General features: G+C 34.8%; 1 long non-coding RNA gene across 1 annotated transcript; it reads left to right on the forward strand.

Annotated features, from left to right (window-relative positions):
- The first annotated feature begins 3,618 nt into the window (after positions 1-3,618).
- Positions 3,619-4,032, forward strand: LOC109586458 (uncharacterized). Its single transcript, XR_002187037.1, has 2 exons — positions 3,619-3,813; positions 3,860-4,032. It is a non-coding gene; the product is annotated as an uncharacterized LOC109586458 (long non-coding RNA).
- The last annotated feature ends 3,913 nt before the right edge of the window (positions 4,033-7,945 follow it).

Here is a 7,945-nt window from a genome sequence, read left to right on the forward strand (position 1 = left end):
TGTATTAAGGGTCACTGGTTATAATGTAGGTGATAGAATTAGGTTATACAAACAATGTATTTAATGTGTAACCAAAATTAATGTATGTACATGTAAATTCCTGTTTTATTACACATGGATATATATTGTTTGATTTTATAATGGTCCTAAACATGACGGTAAACTGTTTCTAAGTTTAGCTATTATTGGTGTGTTTGTATATACTAATATTGGTTGTCCCTAACTGATTCTGTATGTATGTACTTGTGCCCATGACTAGTGGACAGAGTCCCTTAATGTTACTTTACTGTTTTTAACATGTTAGTGTCTGCATGTACATGTGTTCAAATGTGTCCTCATGTAACAAATATTCTCCCATTCATGTTCATATTATTATTATTGATATGCTGATGTACATGTACATGTATGTATTATATGTATTGTATTGATACACGTGTCCTCACGTAGCGTAAGATCATAATGTCTCCTGGTCTCCAGTCTTGCTTTCTCTGGACAGTTTGTCATCATTGGATCAGTCCACCTACTTGAAGGAAGACTTTAATCTATTTTGGTATTTTCAACCGCATCATCTATTTATTGAGGGCCCGCTTGTCACCATTCCATATAATTTACTAACGATTCTTTGGAAAAGACACAAGGAGGCTGTCATATACTGGGGACACAAGACTTACCACTCTTATCATAGCATTGAGGCTCAAGGATCCAGCACTAATCTACAGTTTACAATTGGATCTTCTTCATCTGTCTCAGAGGAGGAAGGAGAGGAACTGATAGACATACCAGAGGAGGAGAGGAAAACATATCGTAGCTGTTTTGGATTTAATGAAGACATGAGCATCTTTTTTCATTGTATGGGTTGAACTACCCTTTTTTACAGTGACCTGCTTTTAGTCCCGATCATATGAGAGGGAAGGGGAGGGTCAGCGAAGAGGGGAGGGTTCTGCCCAGGAGTGTGGGCGAGGAGTCCCCCTTTTGGGTCCGATAGTGGCTCCCCGTATCTCATGCTAGAGCCCTCTCTTCTTCTCTTTCTCTCTTTTTCCTTTTTGTGTGATATGGACTCTAACCAGAAGAAAGCATCAGACTTTTTCTTTTTATGTCTCGATCCTTTAACTACCTAAAACCAGGCAAAAACTATACAGTTGGTCTAAGCCGGGTCACAGTGGGTAGATTGGTGAGGTTTGTGATGCAGGTAGCCTGACGGTCCTGGGCACTAGCTTCCTAATTCTCATTCTGATCTCTTTCTCGATCCCGTGGCTTTGACTTATGATCAATTGTTGAGTGTTTGCCCCAGCTTTCAAAATAAGTCAGTAACTCTCATTGTAGGTTTATTATTGACGTAGCATCAAAATTGCATGCGCATGATCTAACGTTTTGATGCAAATAACGCGTTAAAGTTGACACGATATTAGCGAAATTTTAGTTTTGCAATGCATTTTGCTGCGAGTGTGTATTGTTATTTTATAGCCAGCACGATTAATTTCATAATTATTATTATTCTGTATTATCAGTACTATAATATGCACATTGTGTTAGATTGTGTATCAATTAGGACAACCCCTATGATGTTAATGTTGTAGAGGTTACAATATATAGACAAGGATGACATGCAGAGGTAGTAGTAGGTTATCAGTTAATGGTACAGTTACATAAAGTATTAAGACAAGTTGTCTTACATTGTGTGGTCATACATTGTAGATACATGTATAATGATATGGTATTAAGATAGGAATGTATTTGTGTAGCAAGGTTAATATGGTATAGGTATCATTGTGTCATTATCAAGGTTCATAGGTTAATAAGTTAATGTATGGTAGTGAAATATAGGAACATATCCATATAGCAAGGTTAATATTATGATGTTGTAGGTAACATTAATGGTTGTACACAAGTAATGGTATGGTATTAAGACAATATACTGGTATAGCAGGATTAATGCAAGGTATGGTGTTGGTATTGTGTCATATTAAGGATCATAATTGTAGTGACCGAGAAGGAAAGGTAAAGAGAGGTCTCGCGGGAATCAACGAATGAATTTATCAATAAGTTAAAAACTTCTTCTTAAAACTGAAGAATGCACACACTTAAATACACAGAAATCAATTGCATCATAATACATCACTGACACACATTGCATAATATTACATAACACTAGAAAGGAATCTTAATCAACAATGCATACATTATATAACCTACATAAGAAATGAAAATAAGTACAGAAATAATAATTAGGAAAAATGATAATAATAACAATACAATACATCCCTAGGAAAATAATTATAAATAAGCATACATTAACATTATCAGTTATAACAATAATGTTATGAGTTGTACATATTAGTAATGGTATAAGAATGTACTTGTATAGCAAGGTTAATATGGTATAGGTATCATTGTGTCATTATTGAGGTTCATAGGTTAATAAGTTAATGTTTGGTAATGAAGGATAGGAACATATCCACTGGTATAGCAATAAAGTTAATGTGATATAGGTATCATTAATGGTTGTACACAGGTAATGGTATGGTGTTAGGATAAGGTTAATACAATGTATGGGGTAAGTATTATTGTCAGATTAAGGATCATATGTTATAAGTTGTACGTATAGGTAATGGTATATGGTATACGAATGTACTTGTATAGCAGTATAAGGTTAATATGGCATAGGTTATGGTTTTATGGTGTCATGTTCATGCATAGTCACAAGTTATAACGGTTAATGAAGATAGGAACATACCCACTTGTATGGTTTATATGGTATTGTAGTAAAGGGTCATATCATAGGTTATAAGTAGTCTTTATTAGCTGTAGTGTGGATATGATGAATGGGTTAGACACCAGTACATTGGTGACAATTGCAACATCAACCAACAAACCCAATGATCCACTTTATACCAAACTAAAGGTTACAGTGTTCATATTTTCAACAATAGTTATAAGTTGTAGGTAGTAATGTACTGGTACAGGTTATAGTAAGATATTGAAGGTTAATGGTGTAGGAAACACTAGCAGTTTAGTAGCATCAACTGGTCAACAAGCTCCTGTCCACATTGTCTGTGTGGGATGTCTCACTGTTCAAGACGGTATTTTCTAAACATGTACATGTACAATACTTATTTTACAAGTTCTTTCTCAACACTTCAGCTACTGTTTTAAAGACTAATAATGAGAGCATCAAATTTGAAAGAGTTAAGTATCAATATTTATGATATTGTTCTTTATATTTCTTACTAGATACTGTCATTAGCTGAACAATGACATGCAATGTAAAGAATATCAAGTTTTGTGTCAACATTGTCATTGTGAAGGATCAAAATTAAGTATCATTCCAATACACACTATATTTGTTAACCTTTTTGTTAAGGTATTTTAAAATTATGGAGTCATTTCTGAAAGACAAAGCATTAAAATTGAAGTATTGTTCCATGACGCACTGTATGTATTACTCTTTTTTGTTCAGATATTTTAAAAGGCACTGTTTGAAAGGCAAAGATCTCACAGTACAGTATCAATAGTGTCATGTATTAACCTTTCTCTTTTGTTAAAGTTTTAGCACCAAGTTCCTCTTAAAGCCCATTCAGTTGGTCAATATTATATTGTTAACTATCATTATACAGGTTGGGCAGCAATGTAGTGTCGCCTCCACGTGGCGCTGCCTGGGATCACTAGTGGTTACTACTGCTAGTGATGCTAAGAGCACTACATACAAGAAGAATAGATACTAACAGGTACTATGTATGATGAATTACATTCCATTGGTAGGTTAATGACACTAAGAGGGTATGTACAATTCTCTGTTAATGAAGATTACATTAAGTATTGTATTACTGCATTTTATTTATTGATGCTGTCATTGCTTTAGGTTGTTGTTTGAAGCTGTATGTACCTTAAGAAGATTATTATGAAGCTGTGAAGAATTACTTTGATAGTATCGTTATTGTTCTATTACAATTTTGTTTATAATTATTTTAGTATTATTATTTTTTTTCAATTCGCAATTTCTTCTTTATTCATCATTGATTATGAATTTCGATTATAATTATTGCGGGAGCCATCAATGCAGAAGCAGGTGCCAACAGAAATGAGATTCATCCATGAACAATAAAAATAAAATTAATAATATCAAACACACTTCGGGCATACATCTAAGTGTATGTACAAACAAGTCAACAATCAAGAAATGGTAATAAATCAATCTGATAGTGTTACAGTCCTTAGTTCCTAAACAGAGTCTGAGTAATATGAATGAGACGATAGTTCAGGTCCACAGCCTATAATAAATAAGAAATGATTAATGATAAATTATTGATAAACATAAAGTCTAACATTAAGCTGATTCTAGCATAAATTTTTCAAATTACAGCCATTTTTTAAAATAGTAAATTTTAGCAAAGGCATGTAATATAATGTAATGATTTACATTTTGGTCATGATGGCTCATGGTTTTTTCCAAAAATGGCTCCAAAATCACCCCAAATTTTTATTAAATTTTTGATACATATCAATGTACTTATGCTGTGTGTAGATTCCGACAAATATTATTTGAGTTATGAGCATTATTTTAAAACAACCAATTTTCAAAATATACCAAGGCTATAATAGCCCATGGTTTTTCTTTAAAAATGGCTCAAAAATTGCCCCAAATTTTTATTACATTTTCTGATGCACATCAATGTACTTATGCTGTGTAGAAAGTTTGCGCCAATTCAGACAAATATTATTCAAGTTATTACAATTTTGTCCAAAAATATTACCTCCTGAATATGTCCAGTACAGCTGCTGTCTTCATAGCAATCAGTCCTGTCTTTATCTCTTTGACCTCATCTTCACTCATTAACTGATCATCAGTTCTTAATACTGGAGGAACATCACCTGTGGAGAGCTTCCTCTCAGCCTATTAATAAATGTAAATGTAAGTATCATTCATAAAGCTACATGTATATACAAACATGTAGTTGTTCCTCAAAATGGCAGCTTATGCAGAACTGAAATACAAGTAAACAGAACAAATGTCTGCAGAATAGATTCTGGTAGTATGAGACGGTTTGTATTATATTCATATTTGAGAGGTGATTGGGTAGAGCAAGAGGAGCTAATGAACCTTTATCCTCTTAATCAGACATGTCCTCTGCCTTCCAAACAAGCTCTCCACAAGCAAGATGAATCTGTACATGTAAAATGATTTGTAAAATTAATGTACAAGTTAATTTTTAATCTTACAGTGTACGTGTCTCATAACTGGTACACCTACTCTAATCCTTTTTATAATGAAAATTTATCTGAAGTAAAACAACAGTATTATTTTTTATTATCAGTAATATTCTACCACAAACAATTTTCAACAACTTTGGATATTGCATCCATTTTTATACTACAACTTCTTATTAGTAGCTGATCAGTCAGTATTTCTTGCTTTCACAATTTATCAATAGTTATAAAATAAGATTAGAATATAAAAAAACGATAATCATTCTAATAAACAACAAGTTGTTTATTACTACCATCACAAACATACAATAATCCATCTTTATTAAATGCTAATCCAATAGGATGATTAAACTGATCAATATTACTGCCTTTACTTCCAAACTTACTAACAAACACACCATCACTAGTGAAGACTGATATACGATGATTGCCAGCTTCACTAACATACACTAGACCAGTAGCTGCAGTGTCTATTGTTATACCTACTGGGTAACTAAGCTGTCCAGAATCAGATCCTTTAGTAACAAACTGACCCACAAACTTTCCATCTGGAGAGAACTTCTGAATACAATGACTTTTAGTATCAGCAACATACACTAATCCTTGACTGTCAATAGCAATGCCATGTGGAGACTGAAACTGTCCATTAGCTGATCCTTCACTACCAAATGAGTGAGAGAAGGTTAGATCAGGATTCAAGACTTGTATACGATGATTACCCTTATCAGCAATATAAACCTGTCCTGTTATAGGAGAAATGGCTATACCATGAGGACAATTGAATTGTAGTCCTCCACTGCCATCCTTACCAATTGATACTTTAAGGTATCCATCCATGCTTATCTTCTGGATCCTGTGATTATCAGATACAAGAATGAATTTGTCTGGAGTAATGGCTACACCACGAGGTTTAGAAAACTTGACATTACCACTTCCTCCCTCCCCTCCTAATGATTTCACTTTCTTTCCTTCTCTATCCAGTATTGTTACACAGTCACCACCATTCTCAGTTATTATAACATGATTATCATCATTTACAGCAACTCCACAGGGACGCTTAAGCTCAGTTATAGTACGTACTGGAGTGATGTTATCAAGGTAAGGATTGAAAGGGATGACTAGTGAGGTATCCTCAAGGTGTACATCATATACTTGTACTTTTACTGTATGAGTACCACGTGCTGAAGGGTTACACTGTATTCTATACACTCCAGGATCAGTGCTGGTCGTAGTGACTGTAGTGTCAATGGGTTTATGGCCTTTACCAATTGGTACTAGACTACACCTCAGATAAGTGAGGGGAACACACAAAACACATGAATCTGGTGCCTCCATTGATAGTGAAAACAAAGCTGCTTTGCTAATAATACGATCAATCTTCTTCACTCTACACTGCTGTAGTGCAGTAGTTCCTGAAATAATATCTCCAATGTGATGTAGTGATTTGATATCTTTACTCAATACAAAGTTACCTTTTTCCTTTGGATGTAACTCCTCCACATTGATCCCTCCAGTAACTTCACTCATACGCTCCATCATCTGTTTCTTACACCTCAGAACTTGTTGAGAACTGCCTGTCTTCAGACTCTGTTCCACATAATCCTCAACTTCCTCCAGAACACTCAAACTCATTTCTGCTGATTTCATTTGCTCTGACAGCACCTTTAGTTTATCATCAGTGACCCTCTTTGCCTGCTCAGTCAGTTTCCTCTCTGACTGACGAAGAACATTCATCATTTCCTCTACCATTTCGTGTATTTCTTCTAAGACTCCTTCTCCTCTCTCTCTGATCTCACCCTCTCTCTCTGCTAGAGCAGACAGGACCTTCTTGAGTGCTTCCTTCTTTCCCTCAACTGGTGATAGACATTCTCTTAACTTTTGACAGTGTTTAGTATAACTGTCAGTGATTAAGTCGTATTCATGATGTTTGTGATTACGAACTGAGCAGTCAGTCTACACTCAGAAGGTACACTTCTCTAAACACCGGAAGTGTAGGAAATTGTGTGGTTTCCACCATGTCAGAATTGTTAGCCACATTATTTTACTTATTTCTCTCACATAGTTAATTGAACAGTGCTGTAACTGGCACCATTAAGAGAGGAGAAGTTGCTTGTTATAAAGAAACAAGTTTGGTTTTCATGCACTAAGTATAAGCAAAGATTATGTTGTTGTGAAAAATGTTTGTTTAATAAAAATTGTTTGACTTTGATTTTTGTGCAAATCATTCACAGAATACTTGGAACCTCTACAGTCTTTCCATAGACTTAGAAAGGTTTAGTCTCCATGTCCTGCTAGTTTCAGTCCTAATAGAGCCAATATAGCTATCAAAAAAGTGCCGTGAAGTTGGTTAAAATCAGGCGGCCTAAAATCCTTGATTTACAAGAGCTGTTCTTCTTATGTTGCCACATACAGATAGAACCAACTCTTCTCCTTGCTATTACCAAGAATGAGCTTCATCCGTGCTTTTGTTTAGGAGATACACCTCTACTTGCACAGCCACCATTTTGACTTTTTAGCCACGAAGCGGCAACTTTGATTTTTGTGCAAATCATTCACAGGGGTGCTGGGCTTTTGCCAAAGGGTCTGGTACTGTACTTACCTTTGCTTAATACATTGTGATTGTCCTTTGGTGCTGGGTCTTATTTTATTCAGGTAAATTTCCCCTCAAAGTTGATGTGTTCTTCCAAATTTCATCTAATTAAGAGCCTACAACTACACGTGTTTCAAATTTTGAATGATT

The sequence above is a fragment of the Amphimedon queenslandica genome, unplaced genomic scaffold, assembly GCF_000090795.2.
Source record: "Amphimedon queenslandica unplaced genomic scaffold, v1.1 AMPQUscaffold_12867, whole genome shotgun sequence".
Taxonomy (NCBI): Eukaryota; Metazoa; Porifera; class Demospongiae; order Haplosclerida; family Niphatidae; genus Amphimedon; species Amphimedon queenslandica.